General features: G+C 33.7%; 1 protein-coding gene across 1 annotated transcript in view; it reads right to left on the reverse strand.

Moving 5' to 3' along the window:
- ZFPM2 (zinc finger protein, FOG family member 2) overlaps positions 1 to 24,757 on the reverse strand; it is a 420,267-nt gene that overhangs the window by 322,128 nt on the left and 73,382 nt on the right. Inside the window, exon 2 of the mRNA XM_015592968.1 lies at positions 7,392 to 7,547. The gene's annotated coding sequence lies outside the window, so the exon portion shown is untranslated. The remainder of the gene's footprint in view (positions 1 to 7,391; positions 7,548 to 24,757) is intronic.

The raw sequence follows: 24,757 nt of genomic DNA on the forward strand, positions 1-24,757 counted from the left end.
GAAGCTGATATAAAATAAAAATATAACTAAAACTTAGGCAAATACCTCTCGACATCTTATATGTCAGATGCAGAATGAAAAAGACTTTATTACAATATGAAATTGTTTCATAAATTATAAAATAATCATATAATTATATATTTTATCAAATTTGAATGTTCAAAAAATATCTAGCAGATTGTAAGTGGAGATCTATTGATGATCGGCTCACAGGAAAAAAATGAATTTACATGATCATATGCAAAAAAGTGGCATGTATTATCATATACGATTCATATAAATGATATGAGTCATTTCAACACTGCGTAAAATCAATCATTTCAGTTTTGTTGAAATTGTTATGATGATATATCTGAGATCAGAGATGAAGGAGACAGACCAAGCTTGATCTGACCTTTACATATAAATAAGTCATGAATAAAATTTGTACACCTTCTGGTTCCATCAAAACCAAGAAAATGCTGACTCCCCTGTAAGAATAAATTGCCTTCGAATGCTCCCTCATTTTTTCCAAGAGTTGTGGTTTCAGAAAAAAATCAATCTGATCCCAAAGAAAAACTACATTTTAGGGATTTGAAGATGGCCATAAAAGAGTGATACTACATGTCACGAGGTTTTTAGGTATTTTTTTTCAATCTCATGAGATGAAAATATAAGACACTATTATGCTCTATTTCTATTTTCTAAAACGAATTACTTTTCACTTTGCATTTTGCTGGATGACTTATGTTAAGACAAATTTAAATAAAAGTTTTACAAAAGAAGTCCTGGATCCAGGAAAACAGAGAGTTTGCCAAGGAACAATAACATCATGGGGAGGGACGAGGAGGTGGCGGAGAAGGGAAGGCAGGTCCGTGCCAAGCAAAGCTGGGGGCTGTTCAATCAGCTCTATCAGGCTCCATCAGTGTCTCCACTCCAGCCAAATCCAGAAAAAACAAGGAGTCAAAGATTCAGGTCAATAAGCTTATAGGCGATTTGCACAAACAGCTCCTCCAGCAAGGTAAAAAACAAAGTCATATTGGTTTTTCTTTTTTATTCCTTCCCTTTGAACTCCCTGGTCCAAACACACTCTGGAAATGTCAATGTTATATGCAAGAATTTTAAAAGCTCAGCTTCTTAATCCTGTTAAGAAAAAAGGAACAAAGTTGCCTGTAAAGAAGCTCCTTCCTCACTGAACTCAAAGTGATTAGAGCAGAGCCATCTTTCACAGATTCTGATTCCAGCTGCCCAAGCAGCAGAGGAGGCAAAGACGTATCATTAAAGGAATAAGAGGAGGAAAGAACCCACATTGATGGAAAGGTGTGTATGAAAGATAGGTAAACATATCCTCTGAACTGAAAAAATAATAATAAAATGAAAAGAAGAAAATAGGAAATAGCATGAATGTTTGACACTGGATCAAATGAAGAACAAGTAGTTACTACTCCTACAACCAAATCTGCAAAAAAGCCATGTTTTTCTTCTTATTATTCTCAGTGTTAAGGATCTAGATAATAATTTTCTTGCTTTACCTTAACGTGGGAAGGGGGCAGGATACATGCCAATAATCTAGACTAAGTTTTGTTACAGTCCAACAAGAAATATAGCTTTTGCTCAGTTATTTCTTAATTTTTAAACAAAGCTAAAATACTGACTGAAAGGAAGGAAGGGGGTGGGGGAGAGGGACATTTCATTACATCTGGCAACCTATTGGCAGAATAGTTAAGCACAATGATGAAACCGATTCTGATCCTCATGCCTCCTACTCTTTCTCTTTTGGATTCAAAGATGTGAAAAGATACAGAAAACACATCACCAACTCTGGTATTGTGGAAGGGAGCAAAGTGACTCATATCATTCTCAAACACCCCCAACTGCTCCTCCGGAAGCCACATTAATGAGCTACAGATGGAGTCTCATCAAGCCCTTGGCTAAAGGGATGATTCTGATTGGGGTTATCTGTATCTCCTGACAGCTTCCCCAGTTTGCTGGCGTCCACGTCCTGCTTTAACCTTTAGTTTCTGCAGCTTTTGTTTTTCTAGGTATATACAGCCTGTGACATGACCATGCCTCTTCCCCCAGTTATACCTCAACTCTCCTCTGTGGCTCTCCCAAATCTTCCACAGTGGTGGGAATCCAACAGATTCCTAGTGCAAAAAGTTCCACAGGTATGAGGACACCTGTCCTGCTCCCCAGCTCTCTGCTGTCCTCTTCTGGCTTCCTGCAACACTAGCCTCATAGGTACAGCTGGCTTGACTCAACACTGGAGTACCTTTCCTCAGGTCTCTGCTCAAAGTTCACCTGCCCCATCACTTTTTATAAAATAGCCTGCGTTCGTGCATATGCATATACATACACACATGAACAAAACACTGTTTTGTTTTTCTTCATTGGGCTCAACCTCACCCATCATATTACACAATATGAGTTTAATCATTTATTCTCTCTCCCTCCTCCTGAGAGTGGAGATTGACTTTTCTAGAAGAGGGTCTAGCATATAGCAAGTATTTAATATACGGGTTGAGTTGTATTGAATTTGATCTATTGAACAGAACTGGAAGCTTCTGCCAACCTAATTAAATATCTGTTTATGTTTGCTTTGGGTTTGGTATTAATTACTTCTGGGGATAGAGCTAAATCCAAGTCTGAGTAACTCAGGTTTTATTCTATTTCCTTTAATATGCTTCGCATTTTCTATTTTAAAGCTTAAAGAGAAATATAACCTTTATGTTCTGCATACTATCTATGTCAAATCTTTTGAATGTGCTAAGAAAATCTACTGTCGCACTTTTTATTTTATGGATCTCCATTAGGCCCTCTTTTTTCAAACCTAATATTTCCACATTGAAGGGCTCTAATATTAGTTTCTCTCTCCAGATTAAGCCCTGCACCCAGTGATTTTTCTGGCATCCTTCATACCTAGAAATTAGAAGTAAAAAATTTGCTTTTCTTCCAAAATCAACTTTGATGGTATCATTTTCCCTTTCAGCCTTTGTTTAGAGATGTCATCAGAGAATAGTTTGTAAGGACCCTTGGTAACTCTCCTAGATAATCATTATTGATAATCCGAAGTTCACTGACATGCAGTTTCCTTAGAGGGTTTTTTGTTATTGTTGTTGTTTTGTTTTTTTGTTTTGCTTTGTTTTGTTTTTAATAGCATTACATTCTACCAGCCTACAGTGATATTGACCTGACACTTTTCTTCCTGTTCACATCTCCTGTGGCATTCTTCTGCAAAGTATCTCAAGAAATCTTTATTCACTTTAGTCATTAATAAACGTGAATATTTCAGTGAGGAAACTCTCTTCTAAACAATTAATAGTAGACCAGTTTTAGAACTATTCCATGTTAACTCCACCATGAAGCTTACTGTCTCTGAGTTAATCTAAGAATAGCTAATAAATGAAAGAGTTCTCACCTGCCAGCAGTGACATGACTAAAAGCTCCTCATGTTGTTTTCTAGACCATCTATATTTTAATTTATATTAGTTTGCTTAGTTCTAAACATGTGTGGATGTACTTCTATGTTTACTATATAAACCAGAAGGAAGGCAGAAAAAAAAAATCACTGAAGCAAATAATCCAGTACCACAGGAAATGTGTAGCACTTATGGACCCAGCCTTGATGTCTTCGTCATCTGTAAATTCAAGGAAATAATTCTTGCTTGTTTCCTTCCTCTCAGAGATACTGTGAGGCAAGATGCCAAAAGATCTAAACTCACTGAACAAAAGAGGATGGTGCAAATTAAAAGTATTATTTTATATTCTGATAAGATTCTTAAAATCTAAGGGTATCAAAGCAAGTTTGAAATGGTATTTTTAAATAAATGTTGTTCATTTCATTCATTTCAAAGATGAAAAGTAGAAACATAAAATATGCAACGAACCCAAAGTAGAGGTGACACAGGAAACTTCAATAGAATTGTCAGGTTCAAATTTTAGGCTTGTGACTAAGGGTTTACTAAAGGTGATCTTTTCCACATTTAATTGTGAATCTTTACACTTTAGAGTCATATGATTAAGAATTCTACACATTTAAAGGTGACAATGTTCTGATCAACATTTTTTGATATTTCTGTGGAATATTACATTATGAGAGTGATGTGGGTCATACTTAATCACATCTTTTATGATGAGCAGCAACTTTACTAATATTAATAAATACTTTGAGACTTGTAAAAAATAGTCTACCCTTTTACAACAAGAAAATAGATAACATCCATGTGAAACTGAGGGAAATACTCCAATAAGTAGAGTCATTCTAAACATGAACATATCCTGTATAACGTAGAAGCTCGATTTCAAAAGGAAGTAGGAACTTTAACCTATAATAAGTTATGTCTCAACAGGAGTACTTTATTTTCTTTTAAATAGGAAAGTTACAATAACATATGATTGCTTTCATACAAAACAGCTGCTACAATATAAATGAAGATATATTGCAACTATATGTGTATCATCCATACTCTTTCTAGACAATGAGTTAAAATACTTTGGAAAACTTAAGATATTTTAGCCATGTTTTCGTGATCTGAGTTTTTAAACTACTATCATTTCTTTAATACGAAAAAAAAAATTGATGTTCAAAAATGATATCCCTGGAACCCATAAAGCAACTAAGTCACTGCTAAATTTTGATTATGGTTAGATTTTTAAATGAAGAAACTCCAAATAAATCAATTCATTTTCCTACACACACACACACACACACACACACACACACACACACAGAGAGAGAGAGAGAGAGAGACAAGTTTTAAGCTGTCATAAATGATTTTGAATATGTGCAAAAAGTTTCATCAATGATGCCAAGTTAAAAATATTTTTCTTAAAAACAGTTCTTACATGCTTTTTAAATCATATTGGCATCATTAACCATTTAAATCCTTATATTCTTTTAACGCCTAATCTATCTTCTTCCCTGCAATTGGCAAGAAAACATAATTATATGTCACTGAGACTAATATGTGAATATCTACAGAAAGATTAGTTTCTAATTTTCCAGAGAGAAAATTTTGTCTTCCTATTGTAGCTAATCAACTTAAGTGAAAAATGGATGGAATCCCTTGTATGACCCCAAAGGGATGCAATATGCATCAAAGAATTATCTCTTTTTTTCACACCAGTTCCTACTAACTTCAGTGGGCATCCCCGGGTCTCGCATTCTATGGGAGAGTAAAATAATGAAATTATTTTCCTATTTCATAAGGCAACAGCAGCTTGAAATAGTAATAGCAGTACTTATCCTAAAAAATAGTATGTGAAAATAATTCTTATTCCCACCTATCATCACTTTCTAGTTACAAACTAAACATCAGAAAATTATTTTATAATATAAAATGTCTCGATTATATATTATATATTACTTAATATATTGTCTATATTATATATTAAATATTTATATATATTTGATATATTTTTCAAATTTTCAACTGTTCATCAGTTAATAATAATATCCACTAAACAATGTTATTAATAATTATAATTCAAAAACAATTTTTAGTACCTTAAAGATTGTCATTTTTAATGTGTTGAGACCATAATTATATAATCGTGTAAACAACTGCCATAAGTTTATTTTCTTCCAAGAAACTACTAACTTAAAGCTTGGAATTCTATATTCCTTCATTAAACGTAGGCCTCAACCAATGATCATCTCCAAATGCAAAACATATCTAATAACACCTATCATTAATATGTCCCTGGATTAATCAAATTGACAAGAAATGTCTGAATCCATACACAAACTCTTTTAAGGACAAGAGCAAGAAGAATAAAATGGGGCCTTCTCACCCCTGATCCTTGACTTTATTCCAAACCCACAATATAAGGTAGGTGCTCCTCAATGCACTAAAGGAGCACACTTCCTGATAAAGAATGAAAATGGGATGGTTTCGAACAGATTTAAAAACTCTCCATCTCCAGCCAGCTCTTGTATGTATTGGTGTGGCTATATATCATAAAGAAATAGTTTTAACATCCAGAACAACTAAGGAAAATATTTATTTGGCCTGAAATCTGACTCAATACTAACAAAGAAGGTCTATTTTGTCTGCACCAATCTCATTTTCAACCAGTCTCAGATGTGGAGACAAGGACCAGGTTATGAAGTCATCTTGAGGTCTTCAGGAGTTAAAGGTCAAAGAGGTTTTCTGAACTTACGTGTGTCCAGGTGTGATGCTATCATCCCATCGCCATAGTTTTAGTGCATTGGGTTCTACTGACAACAGGGATGGAAACTGGCTGACTTCTTTGGTTTCTAATACCAGCAACAGGAGAAAGTCATCTTGGAATTTTAATAATATGTATCATATGTACATTTGAGTACTGAGAATGTGTGTTATTAGCAGTTTCTTTTGTGTATGAAACTACATCAACATCCTTGATTTTAGACTGTCCAGTCTGGTCAACAAATTGACATAAACGCATAAAAAAATCACTACAATTTCTCTGTCTGCCTAAAAAATACACAGATCTGAATAAAAATGGTGCAAACACAGAGATTCAGAGACAGACACACCCTCTCAATCACCTTCTCTGGGAAAATGTCATGGCAAAGGGAGCTGTTCTAAAACAAGGAAGTGATCCAAACACTTGTGAAACCATACCTGGGTGCAGGAGGCAAGAGAAGACTCCCTCATTTGTAGAGACAAAACAATCAAATGAAAATTAAAAATAAAAAAGAACCGTGAGAAACCTTAAACTCACTTTCGAAAAAAAAGCAAACGAATGAGTGTGTGCATGCTCAGTGAGGCCCTAATTGCTGGCACGTGCCACTGGCTCCAAGTCAAGGCTGGATATAATATGAGACATACTGTCTCAAGTTCTTTCGTTTTAATGTTAATTTGTCAAAAGAGTACTTAAAATGGAGGAAGAGTGTGTATTTTCTTATTTGACAATATCTAAAAAAGCACCACCCTCTGTGTTGAATGTCAAACACCTAAGGCATTCAGTCCTCAAAAGGGGTGAGCCAGAACCCTGGGCAGGGACCCTGCCCCATTCACTCACTGCTTATACTCCATGCCTCGTTCAGTGCCTTACGAACAACAGACATTCAATAAATATTTGTTGAAAAAATAAATAACTTATAAACATTAAATATTATAGTTAATCAATCAAGACAAAATGTTCATAACTGGTCCATCGACATGAAAATGTTCACAGTTAATTGGCCAATCAACAGGAAGCTATTTGTTTAAATATACAATAGGACTTATTAAATTGGAATTACTTCTTTTATCCTTAGAAATATTTTATGTTTAAAAATTCCTGAACATATTTTCAGACTGTTGAACTATGTATTAGCAATTCGAGCACATTTCTTCCTTTATATCAGTGCGTTTTTTAAACATTACAAACTCATCTGAGTAAATGGACTCATTCACGTATTGCAACCAACCATTAATGATTACCTTTGTTACAAAAGTATTCCACTTCTTCACAGCTCAGATTTTCAGGCCCAAATTCTGTGGAAAAGCTTTCCTCCAACGAGAAGTCCCCCTTTGAAATGATGTCCGTTCCCTCCGATGGACACTCTTCTTCCTCTTCAATGGCATCTTCTAGTGGCCCTTGAAAAAGAATCAGGGACACTGTACCAAAAACATCCAAAGAAGATGGTACATCAAATCCTGAAATAGCATCTTTTGGATTAAGGTCGTGAGGAAAACGTATTCTATGAAGAGACCAAATGGTACTGCCAGGGGTACTCGGGCAAGATAATGCCACATTCACATTGACAAGTAACACTGACCCACGTGGAGAAGCGGAAGGAAACCAGTGCCTGAAGTTACACAGAAAGCCACCTCCACCTCCAGGCCTGCCCCACTCCCCAACTCCAAGCCCAAAGCTGATTTTTTTTTTTATTCTCCCCGAAGAGCGAAACTGTGCACTTCATGTTCATTTGTTAGAATTAACTACCTGGTAAAGAGTACAAGTCTCTTTTACACCATTGTACAATTTTACCTAAGATTTCAATAAAGATTTAAAGTAATTCAATGCGTTTTAATTGAACTGAGATTTTAATAAAGTCTATACTTTTAAAAATCCATCCTAAAGAGTGGATTCCAAGAAAAGATTTCATTATATGTGTTTGAGGCTTGAAGAAAAATTACACATTTCTCCCCCTGATGAAAGCATAACCCTATTCATAATTAATTGAATTTTTCCTGAAACGAAAAGTAGTTTTCTAATGAAAAAATGTAATTTGTATTTATGTGATACTTTTTCAGTATAAAAATACAACTTCCTTAGAGTGAATGAGAGTGAGGTGCACTGCGTTAAATGGCCTATTTTACTGAAAGGGAAGGGGGAGGGCTGCAGTCATTCCGGCGGACCGGAAGAGGACGGCATGGGAATGCCACACGGCTGGCGGTCAACTTCTGACTGCCCTGAAGAATCAAAGTCTCCGACGCCTTTTACTAAGCAGAAGCCTGCATTTGCTCCTAAAGAAGCAATGTGGCATCTTATCCAAAGAATACAATTATGGTAATTTGCACTAATTGTCACCCATGTCAGCATTCTCATCAGACAGGCGACATACTTAAAAGGCTTAGGCGGTCTCTGTCTCTTACTTCTTAGCAGTGTGCTCGGAAAATTTCAGGACCAAAGGACAAACCTTGTATATAATTTAAATAGTGCATATATTATAATTTTTATATATGTGTAAGCAAACAGAGATAGGTGCATACAGCAGTGTACATCTGATGTTTTCTCAAAAGAAAGTTTCCAAACGGCTGAATCCGTGTCACTTTTTCACGGACAGAATTAGTTGCATGGATTTAATTAATGGACATCCAAGCAAAAAATTTCTTATGGACTTTCTTTGTCCTTTTTAAATTTATATTTTTCCTTTGTTTCTTCAAAATAACAAATATTAAGGAAGAAAGGATGTCCTAATTCTAGATACTCTAGTAAAGTGTTTTCTTGTACTCAAGGTGAAAGGTTTAAAAAAATGGACTTTTGTACAAACCACATTCAAAAGTTATGGATCTGATGTTAGTTTTTATTTCTTATTCATTCTTTCGAGCTTAAAACTATAGTCTTTTATCTTTTAAAACAAATGTCAAGTAGCAAGATAGGCAAGATATAAAAGTAAAAATGTAAAATATTATAATCATTAAACATTTATCTGATAATTCTAATTATTAATTCTGAGTCTAATGAGTAATAGAATATTTTCCATCTTTTTTTTCAAAATAATTATAACAATTTTGGTTAAAAGAAGACATGTAAAGCTGTCTCATTTGTGTTTCATGTAGGATTTGCAAAGCACTTTCTTATGTAATCAGCAAGGTAGGTATGAGAATTATTCTTATTTTTATTTTATAGATCTAACAAGCAAAGCTCACAAGGTTAATTAACCAGAATAAGTTACAAGCTAATAAGTAAAATGTTGAAGTAAAAACTCAAAAATTTTAAAGAACATCTTATTAATATGCCATACTATTATGCAAAGCATTCTTTGGTAGTTATGAACACATTCCTTCATAAATAAAACTATAAAATATAGATAACTCATAAACAAAAATCTTCAGAAATGATTAATTCATATTAACCATTTATTCATAGATGCTTAAAGATATAGTCCTTAAAAATTGAGAATTCTCTTGCTGTTCTTCGTAATCTGAGAATATATACTACAAAAATTAGACACCCTCCAAAAAATCAGAAAGATCATCTTGTAGACTTTATCAAAACTAAAATGATCAATTATTAATATTTAATTATTTATATTCTTTATATCCATACAAAGTCAATCTGTAAAGAAATGGCCCTAATATTAGTTATAACAGAAGTGATAACATTTCTGTTATAACTAATATTAGGGCCATATAATAGAAATTATAACAGAAATGATATCCTTCTTTTGGAATATATACTCAAGTTTTGCTGACAAAAAAAGGTGTCTAACTGTAAAATAAATATTTTTAATAGTTCATATATTTTAGTGAATTCCTTTTTTATTTCCGGATGCTCTTCAATTATAAAAGTCTATATTATAAAGAGAAGGAATGCATATTATAAGAATAAAATTAATACTAATAAAAATGCTTTCTTTTTAAAAAATGAAATTCTGAGCATGTATACTACCATTCTTAGAAGAATTTTTTATTAAGGATAATATGAAACTGAACAATTATTTAAAATACTCAATGACTTAAATCGGCTCCCACAGTATATCAAATTCAAATTTAATAGTTTTATTAAAAAATGAAAAAAGCTCATGTGAAAATTTAAAAGGGAACAAAACCACAAAGCATTGATCTATGCTTAATAAGCCTCTAACCAAGCCATCCACATTATACATATCTAAAACTTTTATTTATCAAAAATTAGGATAAAATCTTAATTGATAATATAGTATTCTATATTCCCAGGGACTGTTTTATTCTGTGTTGCTTATCCATTTGCAAGTCCAAGCATATAATTTCAAAAGAAGCACTTATTTTCAAAAACAAACTACAAAAATCAAAATGAAAGGTGAAAAATTCTTTTGAGCTAACTGTTCAAAATACACGAGATCTCAACGTCAATATTTAGAACAAACCACAGGATGGTTACTGAATGGCCAACTTGTATTTCTCCCAAAGCAAGCATCAGATTTATATATGAAATTACTAATGTTCCTTTAGCCATCAAACCAGTCTCTAGAAAAAAAAAGATTCTCTTAAAATGAATAGTATTTATGGTTTAAGATCAGGTCTCATTCTACTCTCTATACTGCATGTTTCTTTTATAGGAAAACCTTACAGATAATCCATGGCCATAAACTAACATTTTAAAAATGTAAGAGACACTTGAAGCACAAGTACAATTAATAGCACCAATGAAGGAGGGAATGAAGGAAACTTCTGTGTATGGATTAGTGGGCACAGAAGTCCACTTCAGAAAAATCACCACACATAATTTGACACAAATAATAATATCTACTCAGAAAAGGCTCACGACTGAGTTCCATGTGCCCTCATGGAGAAAATTACTTGTGATTGAGGACACTTGGCAGGCAAGTTAAGGAAATCTGAATTTCAGCTCTTCAACTGCCTCTGATTTACAGATATTCAAACACACTAGCCAGAATTAATGGTCTTAATGTTTATAAATATAAATATTTTCCTCATTTTAAAATACTAAAACTTAGCTGTACAGCCGAAAGCTATGAATACGACAATGATATATGCTGGGCTCATAATGCTGTTAATCAGTTCTCAGAATGAGTATGCATCCTTTCATATTTTATACTGGATAAATAATAGATATTACTGGGACATTCTGGTGCGTGCAAAGGAATGTTTCCATTTTCAAAAAAGGAGACAACTGGGTTCCCTGGAACCATCTAAATTGACCATAGCTGCCTTCACCCTCCAGCAATAAAGCTGAAGCAAAAGGGTTATGCAGATTGACAACGCCGGACAACGCTGATGGCCGTCCAGGGTATGGGGTAGCTTTTCATTTAGCCAGGATCAACAACTATCCTGTAAAAGCTGAGCCCAAGTGTGAGAGAGTTTTTCATGTGATGGTTGTTTCAGTGATCTGGAGTTGAACAAAGGACAAATGAGACGTTAGAGATTAAGCAATCCTAATGTATAGATTGGTAGCATGATAACTGCAAAAAATAAAAATTTTAAAAATGGATTTGTGTGGTTATGATGCAGTTTGAGGAGTACTTACTTCCCAGATAAACGAATTTATGAGAAAAATCAGTGCTACAATCTCAAGTGTTTAAAGAAGTCCTTGACACCCATCCCTAGTCACTCACTGGAGTAAGAGCTAGACGGTGACAAAGAAAACTTCAGGGAAAAAATATAAAAGATATATAAGAATTCAGAAGGAAGGGGACTGAAGTAAGCAATACAATGAGGAAATGCAAGAAACGAAAAGGACAAACAAGTATTTAATCAAAAATATGTGTCTTTCAACCTATGTTGTCTTAATAAATAACTTCCTCCCCAGGTAACTTACAATAAACTCAACCCACCCTCACCTAAATATCAGATTATCTTTGTTCATATAAATTCAAAGCACTTCAAAATGAGGCATCCAAAAAAGAAATTAAATTCTACAGAAATTAATATACAGTGTCAAGTATGAAGAAAGGAAAAAAATGCCAAATTCTATGGTTCCGATGCAATATCCCCCAAAGGGGGTCCTTTCTCTTGAGTACTCATAGGCATTAATTTATTACAAATATTTTGTTTAGGTTTTACATGCCTTTTAATTAAAACAAAACACTTTGTCATAATGCCACTATAGAGAGTATTCAATCTCCTCTCCGTGCATTAATATTCTAAGCATTCTAGTGGCTGCACAAGACTAGCCACCTAGCAAAATGAGACTGTTTCAGAATTCTGGGCAGCCTTGATTGCAACTGACAGGTAGGAAAAAGTCACATTAAAATATTATCATTCCCAATAATTACAACAATCTATCACAGCGTGCTCAGAAATTCTGCGAGGTGAATTTCCCCCCCAAACACACAAATATTTCCAAACCTTTTTATTCTGGTGCTTCTTAATCTGTGCCATTTCAAGTCATTTTTACATCAGATTGTATTATTAAAATGAATACTTCCATCACAAACTTTATATCACTTTACTCACGCACAGAACGAAGAATATATATCAATAGAATAAATTTCTCAAAATCTTAATGAATTAATGAAAATGAAAATGGTGGCATTGTCCCCAAGTTACCAGCTCCTGTTCTGCGCTCCTTTAAAGTCTTTTGCAAAAGGTCTACTCAGACAAAGGAATTAGGAGGCACGTAAAACCTTCTACTACATACAAAACAACAGAGATCTCCAAGTCTGACAATTAAGCGTATACCATGCTTTAATTATTACTAACAATTGAGCCACATTTTTCATGGGATGCTACCTTTCAGAAGGTAAATATGATAAAATAAACTAGGGATAGACAAATTCTGGTTCACATTTCACATGTAATACACAAATACGACAAAACTCTATACAGGTATGCTAGGTAGATAGGTAAAAGAAATTAAAATAGAACTTTCTATTCTAAACTTATGTTACATTTTTCTATATGTGGTAGAAATGAGGCACTGAACTGACATTTAAATTGGGTGTCTTGTTACGTAATACTCTGTATTCTAGCCTCATATTTCTTTGTTAATTTTGGATGGCGTTCATAAAATACAAAATATAAAGCCCTTCTAATAGGAAAGATTTTTAGTTTCATACTTTCTTTTTGTTCAAATAGAAATGGAAAATAAAAACTCAACTCTAAATTAAAAAAGCAGAAATCCACAAAAAGGAGCCCCTTCCCATCTCATTATGGAGCAGGAACATTTCTATTTTTAGAGTACTAATATCTTTTAACTAATTTCATCTGGGGCATATTTTGTGGCTCTCAGTAGTTATTCTCTTAGAGTTCTCAGCCGCTACATTCAGACTTCTTTATGAATCATCATTACCCTGTAGGCACACCTCAAAATGCTTCTCACTTGGCTCCTATTCTATTTGTCTCATGCATATCCCACAGAGCCATTTAATGAGAAGGGGCAAGGAAGAAGGATGCTCTTTGGACAGTGCAAATCCATACTAACTCATGTAATTGAGCTTAACAGCAAGAAAAAAAAAAAAAAAACCCTTATTTCCGTAGTCTAAAAAAACAGTATTTTAAACAAGCAAGTTCTTCCTGCAGTCACTCACTTTTAACAATAGTTGCATCAGGGGATCTGGTAGGAAAGAAACATTTTTATTAATTTTTCTCTTATCTGCCAGAAGAATGTTGATTTTTTTTTTCATTTGCGTTTGTTGCCTGCAGGTAGTAGACCAGAGAAGCCTATAGTAGAAATTCTACTTTTTGATTAATTTCTTTCCATGTGTTATGTTATTTCTTATATATAATTGATTTTGGGCTTTGCTCATAGCTGTACATCTTTTTTATATCTGTACCAACTGCTGTCCTTCAATCTAGAAAGTTGAAGGAAATTACCTGAATTTTGTTAAGTTTATTAAAAATGAGATCTGTGAATACTTAAATTGAGTTTTGAAATGTTAATGTAAAAAAGATATTAGAGAATTTTTAATGGAGGTCTGAATTTGACCATACTCCATTGTAAAATGAAGGGAAGGGGGTGAGGTTTTATTCAAATTGTTTCTTTAGGGGGAAAAATGAACTCTTTGATTTTATTAAAATAGAGAAATATTCTTTGCTACAAGGTTTTTGGCCATTTTTATATAGATGGCAGTAATAACACTTCTTATATATAAATGTGAAAACATTTTAAATTCGTTAAATGTTTTTTTTTTTCCCCCTGAAACGCTTTGCTTAGGAAACCTTCAAATTAAATGAATAATGCTAATAAGAAAATAACGATTTTGCTTAGAACATACACAAACCTAGTAAACAGCAACTAATCTTACACAGCAGATTAAACACTGATATCACAGGGAAAATAAAGTCAATTGAGGAAATACAGACAAATTTGAACTAGAATCTCTAATGACTAATTTACTCTGAGAAAGTATCTCAGGCATTGAAAAAATTCAGTTCATTAGTAAATGACTTGTGCATAGATCCCAAAAGTTAGTGACAGAGATGACACTGAAATTCGAATATTTTAAAATCAGGGTCTCAGTCCAGAGCCCCCATAAAGCTAGTCTTGGTTTGCTGAAGATGGTAACCCTATCATGAAGAAATCTGAAAGTATATTCATTACTAATACTATATATTTTAAATGATGATGATGTATTTCAATAATAAAATGCTATCTATTTGCTGGTAATAAGTACAAAAGATGCAAGGTTTGTATGTTATTTTGTTCTCTTTATGAGACTTTCATGTATTCATTTATTCATCCATTCACTTTCTTATTCATTTAATCAGTATTTATTGAGTGTGAAGAACCTGGCAGGCATTCTGTTAGGTACCAGAATAATAGCAGTGTACGAGATGTACACCCCACCCCAATAGAAGTGGATACTCTAGCTAAGGAGACAAACGTGATGCATACTAGGCATGACTTTTTTTTTTTTTAAATACTCCATTTTAACATGGGGAGGTCAGAAAAGGCTTATTCTAGTTTTTTGTGCATCTTTATTATTTCCTCTGTTATAATTCCATTTTACCTACATTTGTAACTGGAAGCAGCAAGTACAGTATCTTGCAATTAGCCATGGCATTTAATACTTACTCCAATGAGAATTTTTCAGTTGACTTTAACTGTAATAAAGCGGAAGACCAAATCAAGGAGGGATTATACTGGGACATTTTTTTTTAAGTGTAGACATATAGCTTTAAATTATTAGTATTTGTATTGTTGGAGAAAGTTTATTCCATGAAACGGTGTGAAACTCATGGCCCTTTCCTGGTTATTTGAAGCTGGCACCATTTACCCTCGGCCTGCCAGAAGATCGTTCAGGGATGTGGAATTACGCGAGCAGCATTCTCCTTCTCCCAAGTGAATACTGCTGTCACAACCAAAACATCAGGTGTTACCCAGAATATGATTACAGTACATTAGATTTTTAAAGGCACTATGAGTAAGAAAGGAAAGGATTTGAACCTATCCATGGAACTTCTTAAAAATGATATGTGGCTAAGAAATATTTATTAAGTAAATTAATCAAAGCTTATAACGTTATAGACTTACACCAGAAAAAACTTTTTGTTTACAAATTTAAAAGCACTATCAAAATATAACTAGTATTTTTATCTAACAAAACTGAATTCTGTGAATTAGTTGATAATATCCTACAGAGTTATATAACAAAGTTAAATTAGTATAAGTAAAAAGGATGTGATTTGTAGAATTATTTTATCTGAGTAGAGATACATAAAAACAGAAAAACAAAAAATATGTAGATGTAGCCTTTAGACTCTAGAATAAATACAAATTTCTTTTTCCAGAGCAAATCAAAATGTATTTGTTGTTTTTTAAAAAGTCAACAACAATAACAAAAGCACTAGCCAGACAATGACTACTAGGCAAAGGACTCTGATGACTAACTTTCTAATACAATTTCATAAGGCAAAGATAAAACAAGCACGGTCCTTAAAAAAATCAGTATAGATTTCTTTGTCTCATATATAATATATTTGTCTCATATGAAAACAATCATTATATATACAGCTACATGAAGGAAAATTATCGATTTACTGCAAAGATTTTGGGGAAAAATTTAGAGGAAAAAATCAACAAAAATATTTGCATCATGCTTTCATCACTCTATATAAACTTTCTTTTCCTTCTTAACTAAAAAAATTTTAATCTCACCCTCATCTCGTCAACTAGATCAATTTCCATTTTCTAATTTTTCATTTTAAATAACATCCTTTCTAACCCTGCCTTATTAAAATGATTCTTTACTGTGCAATTAATTATTGATTGAAACTTCTTTTAAAAATAATTTTTAAAATAGCTGCTCTAGAAATGATGCCTGACTTCATTAGCTGATTACAAGCAGTTTGTCAGCAAAGAGTGGTTCTCTGGACCAGCAGCATTAGCATCACCTGAGAACTTTATTAGACATTCAAAATTCATTATCCAAGTCACTACAGATCTCATTTCAAAACCAGTGAGGGCAGGGCCCACCAATCTGTGTTTTAACAAATTCTGCAGATGATTCTGACACATGCTCAAGAACAATTGTGCAGGAATATAAATGCTATGTAGAAGTTACTTTGCAATAGTATAAATTATATTCATATTGTCACTTATGAGAAACTACAATATTTTGTAGTTACTATAGGCTCCATGCATAAATTATGGTTAGACGCCTTGTGTGCTGCTACTGATGGTCTGTGATCGAACTACTTTTCACCTGGGAAACTCGATGTAATCACTCCCTATCAGTGGCAGGTTAGGGTTATTTAGTGCTGGTTAATCATTCCATATAATGCCAGAAAGTCCAGGGAGCCCACAAATCACATTGTTTCAGACGATTATGGAATGGCATGGAATAGATTGTAGCCACTTCAGGTTGACTCCAAATGTTACTTTTCCATATCCTTCCAGACGTCCTAGATGAGCAAATGATGGACCAGGGAGCTGTTTTACTGTAGAACCCTCACAAGTGTCTGGCTACAGTATAGAAGGAAAGTCTTTATATAAATGGGGCAACATCTCAATTTTTAAAAATTACAGTCTGCTGTTTGAGTCTCTTGAAGACCAGGAGTTTCAAACAACACAGCATTCTCATCCTCCTCTTTTGAGAGTCTAGTATTTCATGAGACAGGGAAGGGTACCCTGCCCAGCCAGACAGAGCAGGCCAATCCATCAATGGCAATCGGTGTGAAGCAAGTGGTCTCAGCTAGATCACACGTTCCTCTGCTCACCGTCCCTCACTCCAACCCCTCATTATAATCAGGCCAGTCCTCAAACCGAGTGTGGCCTGTGGGATTTTATGGCACAGCACGGTGGCCAACCTGCATTGTTAACCCACAGGTGAGGCTCACAAAACTGCATGTCCTAGCCCCGCCACCTTGAACCCAACAGTCAAGGTGAGGGCAACTACGGAAATCTGTTCCATTTTTCACAAATAGGTGTGGCCTCCTGCTCCTGGAATGCCGCCAATTTGGCCCTCTGTTTGGGTCTGACACAGTAAATAATGATGAATATTCTCCCTGAGCCTGTACAGTCCTGCACAGATGTTCTTTGCACAGCCAGAAAAAAAAGTCCTCACTCAAAACAAAGCACTGTTGTGGATCCCGCGTATTGGTTGGAATACAAACTTTATAAGAATTTGCCTAATTTCACAGGTGTACGTGTAATTTTCCAAATTTCCATTCTGGCAGATCGCTTTCATCTTTGAGGGCATGAATAAAACCTCCAGCAGATCTATAGTTGCAAAACCCTAACGAGACGAAGGGGGCTTTGCGAGTAGAAGTAAAAACAAAATCAACATGTTCACTCCCCTCTAATTGTGACATGCCCTGGGATACGCATCAAAAGGAGACTTCATAACAAGTGTTCTATGTTGCCATTAAACCACCATAAAGGTACCTCGATTCAGCACTTGCGAACATCTCAAGAGGCCCCAGAAAGCACTTCCCCATAAAACATATCTTCAAAAAGACTTTTACTTTATACTAGCACATTAAAAGAGTATCTAAAGACACAGAGGCACTCGATACAGCTATATTTTTAAGAACACTTACTCTCCGGAGAATTAGGAGAGCGGGTAGGGTGCCAGTGATAACAAAGCTGCCTTATCCACAAACTGCTCCGGCAGTCACAACCTGGAGGAAGCATCTAAGGGCACTCTTAAAAAAGGAAATAGCCTCTGCCTTTTGGCAACAAAGCCTACAATAGAATAAAAGCAAGCACCTTTACAGGCAGAAGTTATAGGGTAAGCCAAAAGGTGGAGAGCTCACATAAATAAACTCTCCTCTGCTGGCTCACAGCACTGCAGTATCTGCATCATAAACCCTGCGACAGCCTCCATGAGACACATTCCTATGCGCTTCTGGCATCAGTGTCTATATGGCATGATATGTGGGAATAAAAACAGGCTTGGTATCTTCTTTTCAAGTAAAACAGAATTTCATTTTCTCCTTTAAGTTATGAGAGTAAAAATGCATTTCCTAACTATTGAAGATGGTAAGTTATAAAGTTCTTATTTTGGTGTTGTTGACATAGCCACATTTAATGAAAACCTAGAAAGAGTCTCGCCCCAATCACCCTCTCATTTGAAACAAAGAAATACATATCCCTTCCTTCCAAATAGAAAACGAGAATATCAGACTCATCAGGATTTACCTAATATTCAATGCATGGAAACAAATACAAGAGAATTTGCACCTTAAGAATATTTAATTCACATTGCTCTTAAATCCATGCTGACTTTCATAAATAAATACATCTAATTCGAAACATCTAGACATATCTGTTTTTCTGTTTTCAAATGAAGCTCTGCCTTAAACATGAATTCGTCTTTTTATAGACTGTTTTCAGTTTGCTTTTATCGTTATTTTTTCTACTGAGCCATTACTACTTAGAGCCAGTATAGTGTATACAGCGTGAAGCAAAATATGTGAATGATTTTTATGATAATCTCTTCCTGGTTCAAATATTTTCCTGCCATTGTTTAGAAAATTATTCTGTCAGCCCTCGCTCTCTGCTTTTATGTACCTGAAATATTTTACTCTCGGCTTGGAAAAATATAAACAAATCCTAGTAGCAAATGCAAGAAATTAAATCAATTAATGGACATCATTAACCGTTAACTAAAGCATTCAGTCTGATTCTTCCTTTTAGCTATTATTACCCTATGCTTTCTGACAGCAAAAAGAAAAAAAGTATTCTGCCACCCAGCACCATCTTCCCTACTCCAGCATTCTATCTTGGACTCAGGCTAACATTGGTCTTAAGTATCAAAGAAGTTAAAAAAAAAAAAAAGAAAAGAAAAAGTTTGTGAAAATATACTGATTCCTTTTTCATTCCCAGAGAAAATGAATGCCTGCCTTTGGGTCTGCCATTTCCCCTTTGTCTACAGTCTTATCCACTGGTCTCTATTTTAATGAGCATCAAATTTAGTGTTAATTAAGACTTACACTGAAAGTTTGATAAAATGCAGACTTTCAAGTCCCAGTCCTAAAGATTCAGCAGCTCTGGGATAAGACCCAGGAATCCTGTACCCCAAGTTATTCTCATACAGACCACACATTGGTACACAATGACCTGTGTTCCAAACTTGTAGGAAGGACAGAGTGAAGCAAATACAAGTTATGACCTTCCTACAAAAGTATGAGGGGCAAGATAAGAGTGGACCACCATCTCTCATCAGGAAACCCAAGAGGTCATTTTCTTCCTCTACATTTCAGTTCTACTTTGCTGAAGAACGCTCCACCCTACTCTGGGGCTACGGTGTACACACTGATGCAAATCTGACTCACGAGTTCCATAGCATCATTTTCTATGAGGCCTCCTTTCCACATCTGAAGAGACACACAATGTCGGTTGGGCCATTTATTTTCTCCATTGCACTTGAGAATTATTCATGTACCATATGGAGATTCGGCTCCTGGGGAAGACGTGGGGAGATTCCAGTACATCATGCTTCCCAGAGCTCTTTCGAGATTTAACTATGACACAGATGAGGCAGTTATAAATTAGCCTGTGGAAATCATTACCTTTTTCTCAAGTTTTGGTTTTGTTTTCACAGTGCACGGCCTCCTATGAAGAGTTACAGTGAGGGATGCGAGGGGGTGCTGGTCAGGTTGATCTGCTATTTTTATAAGCTCTTGATGAGTTGAGGATCTAAAATGTTTTCAAGAAATCTTCCAGGATTCCAAACACAGCTACTGAAAATTTCAAAAACTCTTTACAAAAATCAGATTTATACTGTGTGAGCACAGTATACATATTTTAATAGGAACCAGTCTTATTACTATATGCAAAACATAGTAACATCTTGTCTATCTCGGATCACCTAGAAATAAGACAAAAAAATGGGATGGATCGTTAGCAACCTAAAGCTTAAATAAATTTAAAACAAAGAGGGGAAAACAGGGAATTCATCTGTTTAGTTAAAAAAAAAAACTTTCTGGAATAGGTTAGATAATGAAATCTATTTTCTACAATACAGAACTGCATTTCTAAGAATATGAGAGAATGAAGACACAAAGCCACTCCTTTAAAACCCCCATGAAACTGGCTGATGCAACAACAGTACACAAGGAACAAGAAAGAGCATATTTCCGATTGTGGAAAGAACCTGCTTATCCTTCAGCTTCCTACACCATTTAGATTTCTTCTCTGGACTCTTATCATTTTCTATTATTTGTGATAAGAGCCTAGGGCCTATGGCCAAATCTGCATTTTATCAATAACCACAAAAGTCCCTTAGAATGACTAGCCTCCCACATGGATCTCAATTTTGGTTCTTTTGCAATGCCAGGGAAATCACAAATCTCACTAGGAACTCTCGCTGATAAGGAGAAAACGTCATGAACTGAGTACCTTGGCACTTGGCCAAGAACCATTTACGACACCCAATTCTGTGATCCTGGCTTTGCCATCTTCACCTCTGAGAAGGAGAAAGAACCGGCAACTGGACAAAGCTGAGAAAGACAACAGAAATCTTAAATCGTATTGATCTTCTGCTTTATAGCCTGGCTAGCTCGGCTATTTCAGTATGTTTACAAAAATAAATTAAGGCCCTCTCCCCAGGTGTTGGGGGTTAGAGATGGGAGAGAAATTGGAACACAAGATAAATATGCTAATAACTAAGAAAGGAAAGCCTTCCCTGTCTCCCCAGAAATATTTATTTGTAAAATGTAATAATAATTTTTAAAATATGCTTCGTTTTTTCAGTAAGATTTTAAAGGCATTTTTAAAATAAGCTAAATATATAATAAGAAAAGGCTGTTGCAATAAAATCACAATAACAAAAATTAAAAGTACGATGATAAGCAATAATGCACAGCACACTTGATGGTCCAGAAAATATGAATTAGTGATGCTGATGACAAATGATGAGAAACCACAAGAGAATTCAGAGAATGATAAAAACAGGTTGAAAAAATGAGAGGTGGGAGAGGAAGACTAGAGAAGACTGGTTATAGAGATGCAATCCACTAATAATAGTCCTAAATTTAAGTAAACAGAAAAAATGATGAATTGGTATTATGTGTAATATTAAAAATGTATGCATATTAAGAATTTCTAGATTGAAGAAAGCCCCCATATTTGAGATTAAGAAAAATAACCCAGATCAATATCAAGTTCATCCTTGTTATATTTTCAAAGAGCATTAGTAAAGAATCATCTTTTTTTATCCCAAGTCTACCTTCTCTCTCCAAAGTTAGCACTCTACCAAAGTAGATCACAAATAAATAAACAAATAAACAAATAAATATATAAATAAATAAATGGCAAACAGCAAAAAGGAAAGCTGTTAAAGAACATTACATTCAGTTGACTCTAAAATTTATATGTGATGTTGACCAAACAGTGTCAGATCTGCCAGGCTTAGAAACTATGTCATAAGATATGATTTCTGCAGACCTCATTAAAAGATGTCCTCCCAATTTCACAGAGATGAATTATTAACAATTAAGAATGGCAAAACTGTGCTTAAAAATAATTTTCAGGGAACGCTGAAATTCGCTAAATATAAAAAGATACTTTTAAAAATGTCAAATTACAAATAAATGAAGTTTGTGTCTAATGAATCTAAATGCTTATTTGAAGTAAACTAATAAAATAGAATATAAGACTATATATTAAAAGAATTAAATTTTAACAAGATTATCAAACATCAAACATAGATTAGATGAATAGAGAACAGGGAAGTGGGGTGGAAAAAAAGTCAAATCACCTAATCTTTATTCTTCTCTAAAAGAGAGTTAAATTATTTTGGTTTGATAATAAAAATATATATTTTTTAAAAATCAGGTAATACTTTAACATAACATTTACTAGAATTTCTACCTTCTATATGTTTAAAGATATTAAAACCAAGCAGTAATAATATATTTAAAAAACACAACGTTAAAATAGAATCATTAGGATCACAAAAACAGAATGCAATATCTAATATGACAGTAACTAAACAAGTTTAAAATTGGAATAAAAAACAAAAACATATTAATTTTTTCACTGAACATTTAAAAATGTCAAAAATGTTTCCACATGAAAACATAGGTAAACATCAGTCAACATAACGGAAAATACAAGCATGCTGACAATATTTGTATCATATAAGTTTTAAGAAATTAGAAATTAAAGTTATAGGATATTAATTTTAAAAAATCAATAGCAATACCATTGAGTGGAAAATATAAACAAACCATTATTATAATGCCATACATTGAGACATAAAAATATATAGAGAAGTTGGACAATATAACTAACAAAATACAACTTATATGCACAAAATTAGATGTTAGAAATCATTTTGTTTCCTAAAAACAAAAATTAAATCTTTACAAGAATTCATAAAACATTTACAAACCCGAGCCAAATATTAGGTATTCCAATAGCTTCTAAAAAGTAGATACATTACAAAGAAGTACAATTAGAAATTATGTGTAATGTAAAAATAACAGAAATTTTCTTAAAAATAACTTTTTAAAAGTACAAGTTATGTGGTTTTGGTAGTTTTGTGTTCAAATGCTAGCTCTTTCTATAACTAGTTTTCGATTTCAGAGTGCCTAGGAGAGGCAGCAAAATGACCGATTAAAACTCCACAGTGATGCACGTAAGACTTCCTGAAAGCAAATGATGAAATACATGTGGAAGGTAACGATAGGAACACAGAAAATCATCTTAAAGCATCAAAATGTCTCAGAGGAGACTGGCCCAGAGATTTATGAAAAGTGAGGGAATACTGAATAAAACTTGATACTTCCTTTTAAAAACTAATAACCTTTAGGAATTTATTAACTAGTGAACATAAGTAAATAAAATTGGAAGAGAAAAAGACAATAAAACAATTTTTTTTTAAATCAAGCAGACCATTATAGTAATAAACTTGAAGAATATAATAAAATGCAACATTTCTCTTAGAAAAGCTTACTATAGTTTTAAAAATTAAAGTAAAACATCTAAATTGAAAAATACTTAAAGGGCAAATTAAAAACATATAATTTTAAAAGTTAAAAACTCTGGATTAAAATCATCTACAAACACTAATGATATTGGAAAAATCACAAAATTTAATGAGAAAAAATAACTTGTTTTATAAATGTGGCTGCATAATATACTCCTTGTAGTAGAAACCAAATATTATAAAGATGCCAATAGTTCTCAAAGTAGTTTAAATGTATAATGGCATTCTATTTTTAAAATCTTTGGAAAATTTGAAAATATCACTCTAGAGAGCAATGTCAATAGAACTTTCTGTGATGATGAAAATGTTCTGTAGTTCTGCCCTATCTGATATGGTAGCCACTCATCCATGTAACTATTTTGAACCCTTGAAATAGGGCTAATGTGATTGAGAAACAGAACTTTAAATTTTACTTAATATTAATTAACATAAGTTTATATTTAGATAGTCATATGTAGCTAGTGGCTACCATAATGGAATGCATCTCTTGAACATGTGGAGGGATAAATGGTTAAGAGCTGCAAACAAATATTATAGTCCAACCCAAATATATATCAAAAGTACATATCTTCCAAACATGAGATAAAATCAGAACAATAAAAATATCATCTAGTAATGATCATGGTACTAAAACATTGAGCAACAGATTCTCATTTGTAAACATTTAATAAAACATTATTCAACAGAAAGAGAAGAATTAATGAATGAATTAATTAAGTTGATAACTAGTTAGCAGTTTAGAAAGAAAAATCAGTTTAGGCCCTTATCTCACATAATTTAAAAAATAAATTTTAGGTTGTTTTTTTAAGAAGTAAACAAAAAATAATGACCATAAGAAGCAGAATTGATTATTAATCAAACCTTTGTGTGGGGAATAATACTTTAGGCACAATAAAAGAAATCACAAAGCAATAAATAAATGGACTTAAGTCTACATAAAAAAATAAATAAGGTAGCATAAATCTACTTAGAGTTTTATATGTCAAAGTATCAAAAGATATATAAAAACTACAGTAAAGGAAAATACTTTCAACAAATAATTTAGATAATATGTTAATGCTTTATAACAATTATTAAATTATTCAATAATATTTTGGCACACCTCTTCAATGACCGCCAGGCCTTATTCTAGGTTGTGGGTACGCACGGTGAATAAAAGTGACAAGGTTCCTACCCTCATGGTGGTTAGGTCTAGTGGGACAACAGTAATTAAACCATTTTTTAAGTTTTCTCAAGCCTCAAAGTGAGGAGTCATAACTG

Source organism: Pteropus alecto, unplaced genomic scaffold (assembly GCF_000325575.1).
Source record: "Pteropus alecto unplaced genomic scaffold, ASM32557v1 scaffold164, whole genome shotgun sequence".
Lineage (NCBI taxonomy): Eukaryota > Metazoa > Chordata > Mammalia > Chiroptera > Pteropodidae > Pteropus > Pteropus alecto.